The sequence below is a fragment of the Argopecten irradians genome, chromosome 3 (assembly GCF_041381155.1).
Source record: "Argopecten irradians isolate NY chromosome 3, Ai_NY, whole genome shotgun sequence".
Taxonomy (NCBI): Eukaryota; Metazoa; Mollusca; class Bivalvia; order Pectinida; family Pectinidae; genus Argopecten; species Argopecten irradians.
The window spans coordinates 1493058-1509894 of record NC_091136.1 but is presented as its reverse complement, the minus strand read 5'-3'; the positions used below and the strand labels follow the sequence as shown (position 1 = coordinate 1509894).

Genomic DNA, 16837 nt, shown 5'->3' with positions numbered 1-16837 from the left:
TTTTCCCAATGAATGTCAAAGGGTTGTGGTCGGGAAGACCAACACAGGCACAACTGTAGTGCATAGATACACATCAAATTGGTTCAAGGCCAAAATCAACGCTAAACATTCTTTCTCAATGGTGGAATAATTTCTCTGGTGTTTGTCAAACTTTTTCGAGAAATAACAAATTGGATGATCAATGTGTTCAGAACCTTCTTGCATCAAAACAGCACCAACACCTACATCGCTGGCGTCAATAAACAGTTTAAACTGTTTCTTAAAATCTGGAGCAGTCAGAACTGGTGAGTTTGATAGTATGGCTTTCAGTTTTTCAAAGGCAGACTTACATTCGTCTGACCAGACAAATTTGACATTTTTTCTTTAACAAAGCAGTAAGTGGAGCTGCTATAACAGAGAAATTTTGACAAAATTTTCTGTAGTATCCAGCCATACCAAGAAATCTCATCAGCTCTCTCTTGCTTCCAGGAGTTGGAAAATCTATAATTGATTCTACTTTGGCCTGAACAGGTTTAACCTGCCCCTGTCCTACAACATGGCCTAAAAATTCAACAGTTGCATGACAAAATTCACATTTCAATAAGTTTACAGTCAATTTCATGGTAGTGAGTCTTTCGAAGAATTCACGAATCCCGCGTAGATGGTCTTCCCACGTGTCGTGGTAGTTGATGACATCATCAATGTATCCATTACAGCCTTCCAGGTCTGATATCACGCTGTTAAGAAGACGCTGAAATGTTGCCGGGACATTCTTCATACCAAACGGCATAACTTTGTACTGGTACAAACCTTGTGACGTTACAAATGCCGACACTTCTTTGGCTCTTTCTGTTAATGGCACCTGCCAATATCCTTTCAACAGGTCAAACTTGCTTACGTACTTGGCTTTGCCAACTTTGTCAATATATGAGTCAATCCTTGGAATTGGATAAGAGTCTGTTTTACTGACAGAGTTTACTTTTCTGAAGTCAGTACAGAACCAGTATGTCTTGTCTGGCTTTAGTACCAGAACACATGGAGAGCTCCATTCACTTTTGCTTGGTTCAATAATATCATTGTCCAACATGTATTGAATTTCTTTCTTTAAATGTTCTTCTTTCAAAGGATTGACACGGTAAGGATGTTCCTTGACAGGTGGCGCATCGCCCACATCGACGTCCTGATAGATAGCGTCTGTTTTGCCTGGTGTATCCGGAAACAAATGTTTAAACTCAAGTATCAAATCTTTCAGTTCATTGCGTTCCTTTTCCGATAGATGACATAGTTTCTTGACCAAGTTCGCGAGCACATCTGAGTTTCGTAACTTAACACCACAGTCTAAACCTACATCTTGTACACCACCATTTAAGTCTAATTTACAAATATCAGCTGTACTTTCACTTTGTGATGGTACAGAGGCCAAAGTAGCAATAGGTTGAGAGGTCTTGCTCTCTTCTCAATCTACATATTTCTTAAGCATATTAACATGACATAATTGAGTTTTCTTGCGCCTCCCTGGAGTTTGTACAATGTAGTTAACATCATCGACCTTTTTCTCAACAACATAAGGTCCAAACTATCTAGCTTGCAAAGGCTGACTCGGTATTGGTAATAGAGCCAAAATTTTGTCACCTGGATCAAAACTTCTTGCACGGGCATCTTTATCATACCATGTTTTCAATTTGGTTTGAGTAAGGGCCAAATTTTCTTTTGCCAATTCACATGCCCTTGTCAACCTTTGCTTAAAGTTACACACATACTCTAAGAGATTCACTTTAGAATCTTCGTCCAAAATTTTGTCTTTCAAAATTTTCAAAGGACCACGAACAGTGTGTCCAAACACAAGTTCAAAGGGACTGAAGCCAAGAGATTCTTGTACAGATTCTCTAACGCCAAACAACAACATGTGTATACCTTCGTCCCAATCTCTTTTGTTTTAAAAACAATAAGATCTCATCATATTCTTCAATGTCTGATGAAAACGTTCTAAAGCACTCTGGATGATAAGCACTAGACTTTTACTGCTTGATCTGGAGCTGGTACATGACTTGTTGAAAAATACCAGACATGAAATTCGAACCTTGGTCCGATTGAACAGCTTTTGGAAGACCAACCAATGTAAAGAATTTAACCAAAGCCTTGGCTATGTTAGGGGCCTTCATATTTCTGAGTGGAATGGCTTCAGGAAAGCGTGTGAAAGCACACTTAATAGTTAAAAGATACTCATTCCCAGACTTAGTTTTGGGTAGAGGACCTACACAGTCTATAATGACTCTACAAAATGGATCCTCAAATGCTGGAATGGGATGCAGAGGTGCAACAGGGATTTTCTGATTAGGTTTCCCTACTACCTGACAAGTATGACAAGACCTACAAAAATCAGCCACATCCCGTTTCAACTTGGGCCAAAAGAAGTGATCTAGGATTCTGTTATAAGTCTTGGTCACAACTAAATGCCCTGCCATAGGTACATCATGAGACAAACTCAGAATATCTTGCCTATACCTTGGTGGGACAACTATTTGATTGACAACCTTCCAGTCTTCTTCGGGAGACACATCAGGGGGACGCCACTTGCGCATCAACACACCTGACTTACGGAAGTAACAAACTGGGACTTTCTCAGCCTCTTCCTCACTCAAAGCCCGATTACACAATAAGGAGATTTCAGGATCTTTTTCCTGTTCTACTATAAGCTCCTCTCTAGACAAAGATGATTTACTCATCATGTCAGCCAAAGAAGTACCTTTGTTAGGAACAACTCTATCACTATCAAAGTCTACAGGATTGCTCAAAAGATCACACTTACCCCCACCCCAACTTCCTCTCCAGCCAAGTCATTACCTAAAATGAGCGACACGCCCTCTATGGGAAGTTCCGGTCTAACACCAATAGTGACAGGCCCAGTAACCAAGTCTGACTTTAAATAAACACAATGGAGAGGCACATTAACAAAACCTAACTCTACACCTTGAAGCAAAACACTACTACCAGATGAGGTCTCCTCAGACAAAGGCACTACACCATCTAATATTAAAGAATGAGAAGCCCCAGTATCTCTCAAAATCTTCACAGGTTTCAAGTTGGTGATATCACTAGTAAGTGAAACAAAACCTTCAAAAATGAAGGGAGAGTACTTCTCCAAGACACTATCAGACTCTGAGCTCTTAATCTCAACAGACACTTTATAATCTTCCACAATATCACTAAGTTTCTGACTAGGCTTTGACAGAGCTAACACAGAAGGAACTGACTGTTTACGCCTTTGCTCCTTACGCTGGAGAGAATAACATTCAGACATAGTATGCCCTACTTTCTTGCAGTAATTACAAACAGGACCAGAAGGAGACCCCACACCTGCCCTATCATCTGTTTTAGAAGCAGACTTAGTTTTATCACCTAATTTAGGTTTGTCGTTGGAAGGGTCTCTAAAGGTTGGGTTCTCCTAGGCTGACCAAATTTACTAGTACCTGTGGTACTGTTTTTGTCTTGAGAACTGTTTTTAACAAATGAGCCTTTGTGGGTGAGAGCGTAATCATCAGCCATTGTAGCTGCTTCACTGAGTGTTTCAACTTTTCTCTCATCTAAATGAGTTTTTATGTTTATGTGGACACAACGTTTAAACTCCTCTATCAACAATAATTGCCTCAATTTACCAAATTCCTCATCAATTTCTTTAGAATCACACCACCTATTAAACAATTGTTCTTTTTCTCTGGCAAATTCTACATGAGTTTGTTCATCTCTCTTTCTCGAGTTTCGAAATTTCTGGCGGTAATCCTCAGGAACTAACTCATAAGCTTTCAAAATAGCTTTCTTGACTACTTGGTAATTTGAAATCTCATCTACAGACAAAGAAGAATAAATGTCTCTAGCTTTACCAATCAAGACACTTTGAAGAAGCATTGTAAGCTTATCTTCAGGCCATTTCATACTATCAGCTATTTTCTCAAAATGCAGAAAATACTTGTCAACTTCTTTCTCTTGAAAAGGAGGAACTAACCTAATGTTTCTACTGACACCAAAACCTCTGTTTCCTTGTAAACCCCTAAAAGTTAGATTACTTGAACTGTCTTGAGAAGCTAGCTCTAATTCTTTAATTCTTAGTTCTGTTTCAGCTTTAATTTTCTGCTTCTCTAGCTCTAACATCTGATTTCTCTCAATCTCTTTTTCTCTTAACTCTCTGTCTATTTCTTTTTCTCTTAACTCCTTTTCTATTTCTCTTTCTCTCATTTCTTTCTCTTTGTCTATTTCCATTTGTCTTAATTTCATTTCATGTTCAAGTTCCATTTGTCTAATTTGAATTTCTGGACTGACTGTTTCCTCTATACTATCTAATGCAATAGAGTCAAATTTGCCATTATCAACAAAATATCTTATAATTACATTCCTAATTTCAGCTTTCCTCAAATTAGTTTTGATAGTAAGGCCTAAATGTTTACCCAATAACAGTAAATCCGTCTTACTAACTTGCAAAAGAACATCCAGGGATGACCCTTTAACAAACTGTTCTACCTTCATAATAGTCATGTTTATCTAGCTGTTGGTTTCAAATGTAAACTTCAAGTTTTTACACAAATTTTGAAAATTTCTTAATTAATTTTTCAAAGTTAGATTTCACAAATTAAAATATCGATCTCGGACACGAGCCCCCAATTCCTGTTACAAGAACGAATAACAGAAATGAGAAACCAGCAGCTAAATTCAAAACACAATTTAATTATATATACAATATTATACAGAGATTATATTGTCCACAGATGATTTGTAAAGTTCCAGGCAATATGAATAAATCCACACAAAGTGTTGTAATAATCCACAGATAAAGTCACAATAGCTCTCCCAATAGAATCTTATATGGCGCTATACAATTATTGATATGTCTAATTACAGGTCTCATTACAGTTCTGATTAGCCTTGGACAGTTGGAGTATATATAGCTAAACCCTAGTTCAAGAATTTTGGAGAACCTTCTACTTCTAGAAATATCTAACTAAAAACAGTAAACAAATAAACACACAGAGCTTTCTGGAAATAGATCATTCTAGATCTCTACTTATAATCAACATGTTTACAAACATATTTGTTTATACATGATAATATTCTAGAAAGTTCTTTAACCTAGATTAATGATATGACCTTTATAGGATGTATTGATAATAAAGCTATAGGAGTTATCTCCCTTATCTCATAACTACATGTATTTAGTGTCATACATAACAGTATGCCTTGTTATAGTTATCATGTATAAAGGAAATAAATCAATATGTTTAAATCTATATCTTTCTGCAACTCTTGTGTCTGTCATAACAATATCATAATATCACGAAATGACTGAACATATTGGAGGTTGTAACATTGACAGGAATTAGGAGAGGGGAAGGGAAGGAAGTATAACAAGGAAATTTTTCACTTGTTATACAAAATGTTGATTTCGTAAAAGAAACAAGGATCCGTAATGATTTCTTTTCACGGTCTTTTATTACACTAGCACTTTGGCCGTGAACGGTAGGCATATCCTGGATATTCCAAAAATAGTGCCGTGTTGTCCGTTCGGTGGTCGTGGCCTTCACTGATCTTTCAGAGAATAAACATAATATAACCTTAAATGAAATACAACAGATAAACACCTGACATTTACTGCTCTAAATTTACTGGTCAGGCGGGTAGGCTAATTATACTTAATTGGCGTGTCCATTGCCCCGTGTATTTAGTCTCATCTTGGATTTGTCGGTTTGAAGTTTGGAACAAAGCCTGGTGGCATTTGTCGGGGATTATCACACCACCAAGAGCTGCGGGTATCAGTCCTCTTTTGACGATTTCCACGGCGCGTGGGATTACTAGTACTGTTACGATGTCTCGATTGTTGAGCATGGCTTTGATGATTTTGGTGGGATAAACTGTTCACGATTTGGACAGAGGGAACTTGGTGAATTTTAATCACATCCGAATTTTGTTTTCTTTTTAAAGATGCGACTTCGTCTTGTAGCTGGTAGTTTTCACTTGCCAATCTGTCATTCTCCCTTCTGGCTCCAGCGTAGTCTTCTCTGGCCTGGTCTAAATCTATTCCTAAAATACTTATTTCGAAGTCTTTCGCTTTCATTTTCTTGTCGCGTTTCTCTATAGCTTTTTCAAATTCCTTGTGTTGAGCTGCCCATGAATTCTGTTTATTTTCTATGTTATCCGAATTGTCCAATTGCTGTTTAAGTTTACATATTTCTTCATCCATGTTAATCTTTTCCCGTTGAAGTTTTTCACACTTGTCCGAAAGGCTTTTTACTGTAATTTTCATTAGTGTATTTTGTCTCCTGATAGAATTCAGCTGAATTTGGCATTGGTCAGTGTCCATAACGTTTAAAAATTCATCGTCCGAAAGAGTTTGAAAAGGTAAAATTGACTGTACCTGTTTTCTTTCTTTAAATTCCTTTAGTCGCAATAAATCTCTCCTCTGCTTGGCGCGGGATTTTCGTTTTTGCAAAGGTCGTGAAGAACTGGCTGATATCACGGGTGGTGTCGACACAGCGTTTACGTCACACAGTTGTTCACTCACCGCTGTTGAATTAATCCGGGTGAAACACACATTTGCAAAATGTCCAATCTTTCCACATCGAAAACAATAAACGTGTTTAGCAGGACAAAAGCTGAGATGATTTTGGAGAAATTGTCCTCCACATCTATAGCAATTACGTCGTCCCAAATCTACACATACACGTAAGTTTCCTTCCATTCTTGGTTTATTCCAAAAACTTGCAGAGCGTGCCATGCTGGTGTCCAACGCGGCGTTGTTCTTCGTTGCGATTTTGGGGGGAAAATTCTCACTTGGCTGTTTAGGCGCGGGATCTACGCTGATTCTCTCACCAACTATAACAAGGAAATTTTTCACTTGTTATACAAAATGTTGATTTCGTAAAAGAAACAAGGATCCGTAATGATTTCTTTTCACGGTCTTTTATTACACTAGCACTTTGGCCGTGAACGGTAGGCATATCCTGGATATTCCAAAAATAGTGCCGTGTTGTCCGTTCGGTGGTCGTGGCCTTCACTGATCTTTCAGAGAATAAACATAACATAACCTTAAATGAAATACAACAGATAAACACCTGACATTTACTGCTCTAAATTTACTGGTCAGGCGGGTAGGCTAATTATACTTAATTGGCGTGTCCATTGCCCCGAGGCTAAGTGCCATACCACCTGGTTGCCCCGTGTACGTAATACAATTACTCAATTAACTTTATGTGACACTGAAGCTGATATAATTACCGCGGTTAATCCAACAACAATAAAATCAAGGAAATTTGTATAGCAATGTCAAATGTAGTGTCTGAAATAAATATATACATCCATCTGTCCGTAAAAATTATATGTAGTTACGAGTTCACTGTTTTACAATATTGTATTCAAGCACTAAAATCCTTATGATAGAAGTATCCTCAACTCTGTCTGCCGCACTTCATTTCCGCCACCAAGTTGCCATCAATCTTTTCATTAAAGCATATGAAGGGGCATCATTCTTTCCCTGTTGTTGCTTTCATACTAGTATTGATATTCGTAGGATGTTATACCATTTTATGCAAAGATCATATCACCATTCAACCGATTATTTACTGGACCAAAAGAGACGAGTTTTTGTACATGTCCCCATAAAGTCATCATAGATGCTCCACCACCGACAGTGCATAAACCATACTCATAACTGATATTGAATCGTGTATATGTGTGTCTAATAAATACAAAAATACATATAAAAAATCCAATTACCATTTGGTAATATGGTTCAATCAGTACTTTATTCCATATAGGGCATAGTGTCATGGATTTTTTTTCGGGACGCAATTAATTATTTCTAATATATTTTTTCAAGTAAGATCACAAGCTTACGGAAGCCTGTTAGGGTCACATTGAAAAAAAATGTCATTATAACGACTTAGTATGTCGTTATAATGACTTAGTATATCGTAGTAACGACTAACCTATGTCGTTATAACGACTTAGCTATGTCGTAATAAGCATATCAAGGCGTTTCCATACATTTGATCTTATTTTTTGTTTGTTTGTGTGTTTGTTTGATTAATTAACGTCCTATTAACAGCTATGGTCATGTTAGGACGGCCTCTCATGCATGCGGTGTGTTGTGGGTAGGTTGTGCGAGGTGCATGTTTTGGGAGACTGCGGTATATTGTTTTATATCGCTTACCTATACTGCAATATAACTGTATAAAATATCAAATTCAGAGCAAGACATTTTTTTTTCAAATATAAATATGAAGGTCTTTCCGAAGGAAATTTATACAGCAAGTCTACAAATTAATTGTGAATTTGGTGTGTTGTGAGTGGTACAGTTGAAATTATAAGTTAGAATAGTCGTTATGTTTGTTTTTGACAAAAATAATATTTTTCTATTTCTATTCATACTAAATCCGACTTTATGATTGGCAGATTCTCTTTCTTCATATACTATGAAGAAAAATTCAGAGAATGGCGCAAACACCCGACGTTATCACGACGTCACAATAGATGTCGACGTTGCGTATGGATGTAAAAAATAACCCATTAGAAAATCAATGGACTCGCACGTTTAAGCGTGTTTCATATTATTAAGTAGTCTGAAAAAATAATTGTAAGCATTGATGTATGTAACTATTTTTAACTCCATCGGGTTAATAAATTTTGTCTGCAAACTGTTTGAATCCGCGTAGCGGATTCTCACAAAAAGTTATATTATAAATAATATAAAAATGTATTTATATACATAAAATAATTGATAAAATAAATAAATGATTATCCGTGGCAGTGCTCGACTAGGACAATAGGGACCATTTCGTACCCGGCCGAAAGGCATAGTAGGCTGTTCGTTCTAGTATTCATAGATAAACAAGGGATCTCATCTATGAAGTGACGTCATTGGAATGACGTCAAACATCAAATGAAAAGTCAGCTTTTACTTTAGCCTAATTTTTGCAAAGTAACAGGGCTCTTGCAATATGTTTTTAAGATCACTAAGTCAAAGTCTAAGATGAACTATGGACATTACCTTATGTCCGGTATTATCCGTCGAAAACATTTTCGACCACTGTACAAACTCAATTTAAAGTGAATAGTCGGGCAAAGAAAACCAGTCTAAATGCGTTCATTAATACGACGGTCAAGTTATGCTTAGTTTCCCAGTTCTGACCATTAAAGTAAAGAAAAGTTGAAAGCATTGAAAACGAGGCTGCGTGGAAATGTAACCACGGACATAGTGAGCCGGGAGGACGTTTTAGAATTCCCATACTTTAAATTAATTTCTTCGTACGCAGACAGATTTTGGCGAGAGATTTTATTGTTCTATCTCTTAAGAAATTATACTGGATACATTCACACCATTTTTACCGACTTTAGCCATCCTTGCCCGACTGTTCACTTTAAACTTTACAACAATATATTATTCGCTACGGGGAATTTCCATTTAGATCATTCGGTAGAGCGGCGGAATAGTAATACCAGGGTCGCAGCTTCGATTCCGTCTGGCTGCACACTACTCTTGCTCATATTACACTTTATTTAATTGGACGTTCCGCAAGTCATGGCTATCCCAAGGAACTAAACGGCTATAGCCAGAGGACATTGAATTATTTTAATAGAAAAGCAATTGGTAAAATTTCTTTATGGGTTTTCACTGGTTTAAAGTTCAACTTTTGAAGGTCAATGTCGATAATCCGATATATTCTGTCGTTTAATTTCTTATATGTTCTTATACGTTCTTTCGTGTTTTTATGTATGACTTGAGCTATGTTTATTGGCTATATATAGAATATATATAGAATGAACGACAGAAGTATTCAGTTAAGGTCACCGTTGTAACAAGTTAGAAATTTAGGGCTATTAGGTTTAAGTCAGAGTCATCGTGACTATTCTTAGAAATAAAAAAAAAAAAAACAATCATTGTCATCATTCTCACAGTTTAGTTTTTTTTCATAGATCGTAACAAACCTGTGAATATACATGAACTATCGAAATATCTTAGACAAGTTTGGAGTTTCATGGTTACCAGATCAAGGTCAAAGGCACTTTTGCTGTTTCTTGGAAACATTTGTCAACATTCCCTTTTTGCTTCATTGCATCAAATATAATGTAAAAACTTGTTTTATTCAGCAGCACAGCAGGTTGCATGTACATGTTTGTTATAAGTTCGATAGTACTGTTTTACTCAAGTGACGCTCAAGATACATGGACCTCTTGGTTTCCTCAATGTACGCCATGTAAAGATACATTTTAGCAATTGTTATTACATGTACATTTGTATTGACCAAAAGGAGTAACTTAGTCTAAAGAATATCTGAGCGCCTCTACGTCTTGTCTATCCTTATAGAATATGTCGAGCAAACTCGATTTTTAAAGGACCTCGGATTTCCTTGAAGTAACAATAACTATATCTTCCTACGCTTTTCCGGCTAATAATAAATTCTGTAATTTTCTATAAGCGAATGCTAGTTATTGCAGAATATTATTTTAAAATTCAACATTAAACCAAACAATATAGATTATTTTGCGGACATGAGAGTTTAACTTCTAAGTGAACAAATGATTTTGCATTCAACGTCCGCCATTTCAAAAACAATAGCTTTGACGTAATCTACAAGCAGGGCGCCATGTACCTAACAATAGCCGTGCCGTAATCTACAAATGGGCCGCAATGTACTTATCAATAGCCGTGACGTTTTCTACAAGTGGGCGGCAATGTACTTCACAATAGCTGTGACGTAATCTACAAGTGGGACATAAGGTACTAAACAATAGCGGTGACGTAATTTACAAGTTGGCTACAATGCACTAAACAATAGCCGTGAAATAATTTACTAGTCGATCGCAGTGTACTAAAATAGCCGTGACGCAATCTACAAGTGGGTTTGCAAGGTACTAAACAGTCGTCGTACATACAAAAATACATTAATATAATGTGATCCTAGGTCAACTCACGACAGAGGCGAATGAATGGCAGTCTGTGAGTCTGAATGAAGCCTAAGGAGATTTTGATGATTTGTATGAATTCTGAAATAAATCACTATTGTAATTAATGCAGAAATAAGACTTAATCGATATCAACTGCTAATATTTACATTCACTTGCAACTTCTACTATATAAACTAACCAAGGCAAAGTAAAGCCTATGATGGCATAACTGACACCCACATCGTGACCATTATGATTACTATAACAATATATCGTTTGTAGATGCATGACATGGTTACGACCACCGTCAAAATAGCTGTTCCTTTTTGTGGATTAAATCGTCGTTGATAAAGAGTTTTCCTATCTAGCTTAAACAATGTTAAAGCAAAGACAACAAAATTAGCGCATTGTGAGATGGTTGTCTGCAAAGCTCTGACATCTATATAGACCATAGATGCCATAGGAAGATAGTTTAATGCTTACGGAAATATTTTAAAGAAAAATCGAATAAATTGAGGAAAAAAACTCTGGTGTGTCATAAACAAACCGACTTTCCGACGTCCGCTACAATCGTACTAAGTTCTTTGGCGACTATTTTAAATGACTGTATGGCTGCCATTTGTAGTTGACTACAACCTAATGGTGACGTAGATTGGCACCCCTGGATGACATATTTACATTTACTTACCACTTTTACTATATCAATTAACCAAGGCAAAGTGAAATCTATGGAATATAACGGACACCCAAAACGAGACCTTTATGACGTCACTAATGTTGAAATGGTAACTTCTGAATCAACTGATCATCGGCAAAATAGCTGTTCCATCTCGTGGATTAAATCGTCGTTGATAAACGGGTTTCCTGATCCAACTTAAGCAATGTTAATGTAGAGACACAATGGGTTAATGATGTAAATATAAGTATTAAACCCTCTTCCAATTCCAGTGCAATACAGATGATTATCTCCTAATGCGCTAGCGCGCATTATGAACTGTCTGTAAAGCTCTGGAATATATATAGACCATAGATTCTATAGGAAGACTATTCAATGCATAAATAGTTGATTGAAATCACTAGATAATGTAAAACTAAGGAGTAAACTATTTGTTAATCAACATTGTCCATATTCTATACTGACCATAAATTTAATAAGAATAACATTTTGTGACTTTAAAATTAATTATCGTTGATTTTACGGTAGCATTATGAATAAATGATTTTATAAAGTCTTTTTACGTGTATCGGTAAAATTTTAATGTATTTCCAAGCGGCGGTTCCGGTAATATCCATACAATATTCATTTCAATAGTCATTTCTACACGTGACGTCATACTAGTGTTCAAATAACTTGTCTCATTACATTACCCATAGTTACGTGTACGCGAAAGTAATATAAATAAATTGTAGTAGATATCTATATGTCTTAAGCTTTAAACACAACCTTACTTTATTATCTTTTTTTTAATTATGCGATAATTATCTATTCATAGACATTTTAATGATGTTGGTGAGATAAATAATTAAACTTATTTATCAAAGCAAAGAAAAGCTCATCAATATCCTCTATTGCAAGCCATGTTTTTTAATTTGTCACTTCTAATTACAGCTGTCAATTTAATAATTTATAAAAAATCATCTGTACAACCCCTGATGACTGCGTCTATGGTTTCCAAAGCACACGGGAGTAGATGAGAGTAGTCCGCTAAACCTGCCTAATATACGCATTTTAAGAAGTATTAGACACACACACACACAAAAAAAAAACAAATAATAAAGGCAGGTTTAGTGGAGTAGGATGGGACCGGCCATAAGCTTCATAGATTTCAGGTTGATATATTTTGTATAGTACATCTGGGATTCCATATGGTATGATGTATATTAAGGTGTCGCTGGGTTCTAATTCGATGTATCTTCCAATTTAGGATAAATATATCCATTTTTTCTTGAATGAAAGACAAAAAAAAAAAAAAAAAAAAAAAAAAAACCTCATGCATTCAATATGAAGAGGGTTTGCTCTATCGAACTCATGTCTCGAAAATTAATTCTCGAGTAAGTCAGTAAATGTAAATCGCAAAGTGACTCATAAACGTTCGATTCGTTGATTGCAACTTGATCTGCCAGTAATGGAACTCCGTATTGCCTGCCATCTTATCAGCATCATGCATTCTAAAAGAGATCTGTAAGTCCTCTAAAACATTCTCAGTGCTAGCATCTCTTACTCGCGCGGAACCCTTCCCAACTGGACGATGAACTTTAGGTACAGATTTCCAATTAACTTTGGATTGTTGTAAGAAAGCCCAGCTTTTATACTATTTTTCGTGAAAATCTATCTATAGCTCCATTAATCGGTTTAAGATTATCGTATCTATCAATATGTATGAGATAATAATTAAGGACCTTTACTATAGTATAATATCCGTCGTAAACAACGTCTTGATCTCAGATGCACTTCAGTGTACACGGAACGGAAAATAACATTTAGATATGTTATTCTGTTTGATCTCCTGACAAGAATGTTGAAAACCGCATCAAAATCGGCCGCTTCAGTACCGAGATACAGCCCTCCGAAGTGCTCGATTTTTACCTGTATATCGACTGCTAATCAGGGAATCGGCCGCTCACGCTGATTTGGGGAATAATCGGATGTGACGTCACGAGGACAACGGCAGTGAGGTGTTTGGTAGTAGGGTTATAGCACAAAGGGGGACATATAATATGTATTCCTGAAATGGGGTTACGAGAATTTTACAAATACATATACAGTATACAGTTATGTTGACGATTTAATTATATATATATTAGGAAATATTACAACTGAAATTAGGCTAAATACATATGGTGATTAGCGGAAACATGTATTCGTTATTTATGTTTCTGATACATTTAACTAGAGATCTATCTCTGTTTTAACAAATTTCTAAATTATCAAACCTCGGGAATATTCCATTTTCATAATGTGGTCTAAAAAGAGACGAATTAGAAAAATGATGGTTATATAATTATTCATTTGAATATGTTTCTGTATAAATAAAAATTCTCTCTAGGCCTATGGATTTCAACAGAAATATATATGTATATATGTTTCTGATTTCAAGAACCAACATAACGAAAAGAAAATGCTTTAAATGTATTTCATAGTTCAATACACGTAGATATCATAGACATAAATTAGGAGGGGGTAAAAAAATGGATATTCGAAATCTAGCAACTTTCAGAAATATCAAAATTCTGACATTGAACATTATATTTGCATAGTTCTTTCTCGACATGCCATTTATAAATAATTTTGTAGTTTTTGTTATAAAAATACATTTATGTGTAACCAGAACATATAAACAAGACAAATGTATAATGAGTCTTTCTGAAATATATACTGTACATCTAGTAATTGATACACTTGTTATATGTTATGTTAGAACGGTATATTTTACTGTAAACCAGGGATTTTTAAGTGTAAACAAATATTACATTATACAACAACTACATGATGGTCCATCGCTAACTTACCTGTGATCTTACTTTTGACACCTGACGCGAGCTAATCAACAAAGCGTGACAGGTCACTACACACCTTTCTTACGTAATCTGGTTAGCCCCCTCATTAGTCTCGGTTGACCACGCGGTTTAGTTACTGCAGTATACAGGTATAGAGATTAACGCAGCACGACATTGGCTATTCGGAATGACAGTTCTGTTTTTGTTCTGTACTTGATATCTCCTACTTGGATTAGACTTGTCACATAGACATCTTCAGTCTCATTGTTTTCGTCTGGCTCGTGCATGATTTATCGTTCAATTAAAGACACTAATGAATGAACTTGAGCGAAATATCGACTTAAGACACTAATGAATGAACTTGAGCGAAATATCAACAAGTCGTCGAGTGTACTGTGTTATATGTAAGCTGAATGTATTTCGTCAAAAAACAAATAGATCGATTTCAGATGTAGATGCATTTACATATGCAAAAAATTCTGTTTGGAATCATAACTTAATCGTATGGGCAGGTGTTATAAAAAAAGTCAGAAATTTGTTAAGCGGGTTTGACCAGTAAACATTCAAAGACCCGAGTCGGGCTTTGGATAACATAATCAAGAATCCTTGATATAATATTCACATATATGTGGTTCCAACCACCGCAGATATACAACGTACGTGGATTATTATGAACATTTTATTGTGTATAATTGTGCAGTAATTGCGTAGAGATGTTCATTTATCTAAGACAGGTACATCAATATACATGTATGCATGGTATAAATCCCTGTTTTCAAGCGTTTTTCAAACTCATATCTGTGATTAAGGATAATATTACATAGGTATCGGACATGAACATAGGTATTTGTGTCTTCAAAATCGATATTTACAAACAGATAGTTTACATTAGATGGCAGACACCAAAATTCGCCTCTCTATCTTATGCGAGTAGAAAAGTTCCCGTTGTCCTCGTGACGTCAGGGGTCCCGAATCGGAGTCAATGGCTTGGGGCTTCAGGTGTGTTCTAGAGAAAAGTCGCATTATCTCTAATACCGTAATCGCTTTGAAACTCGTACTTTCTCCATTCTAAATTTTATCCAAAGACGCATTTATCAAGCCTTATATACCAAACCATTCCGTGTACACTTTAAACGTCAGTGATGCTTCAGTATGTCCTCACGGTATTCGGAAACGAACGCATCCCAAAAACAACTTTGAGTAAATTCCACAATGCTTTGTGGCCTTAGTTACAGAAGGCCTCTCGGTGCAGATTATTAATTAAGCATAAATTGTCATATTTTTGACACGCATTCTAGTGTAACATACATTGGGTGTTCTAGCATGGCCAATGGTGCGCGTTAGCGCAACATGATAGATATGCTTGAACACCCAATGTATGTTACACACCAATGTATGTCAAAAATATGACAATCAATGCTTATATTTACATTTTAACTAGTCATTCCCATTTTAAAAAGAAATTAATTAAAAATAAAGTATGAAAATAAAACTTATACGTCTGCATATAGCAAAATACCATTTGATAGGACAGCCTTTGAATTGGCGGGAAATAGTGGGCTTCCGGTGTGTTGCCATGGACAACCGACTCAACAATAGCAGTTATTAAATGAAGCGGATATAAATGGATAAATACAACACTTATATCCATTTGATTTTTTTTAAGTAGAATATATTTTCATATTGACCAATTTTAAAAATATTTCAATAATCTTTCACTGAATTCTCACACTGACTTAATTAAACACTGTCCTTTCGTGACCTCTTGAACTTTGATTATGGTATCAGTACGCCAGAGCCTAACTGACAATGTTAATATTGGAAAATAACACATTTTTGGCGTAGTAGCAATATATAGATACTGTGCAGTGGCAATGTAAATATTTGTTTGTATTATCTCTTGCAATAGCCTCTCACATGCGTGTCTCCTTAATCCAAGTCTCAACTATCGTTTTACTGTTGACATGCTGATGACAACTCCATGAACAAGCACAAGAAAACCGCAGATCTCACGTGAATTATACAAAAGTCCAAAGTAGTACCTGAGAAGATCATCAATCATTATCATTATATTCTGGGTATGGAAAAACAGTCTCCGATAGTACAAAGCAATTCAGCAATATCAGGAACTGGAAAACAAACATATTATGTTTAACACTTTAATAAACAGCTAAAACCTCACAGTACAAGCATGAAACGCCAAACATGCCGTCAGGTTATTATATAGATCTAGATTATTTAGAGGACAAAATATTTCAAATGGTGTTGATCCTGTGATAGGTTGTTGTATACTCCATTTTTTATAAAACGGCAGCCATATTGATCCGCTTCGCCGGTAAGTTCGCCATATTAAAATATGAATTGAAAATGAATTCCGTTTTCAGAAAAGCATTAAATATTCATATCAGTGATTTATTTTGAACCGCCT

At 35.9% G+C, this 16837-nt stretch overlaps 1 pseudogene; it reads right to left on the bottom strand.

Moving 5' to 3' along the window:
• Positions 1-12478: 12478 nt before the first annotated feature.
• On the bottom strand, positions 12479-16553 carry LOC138319862 (uncharacterized; annotated as a pseudogene).
• Positions 16554-16837: the final 284 nt, after the last annotated feature.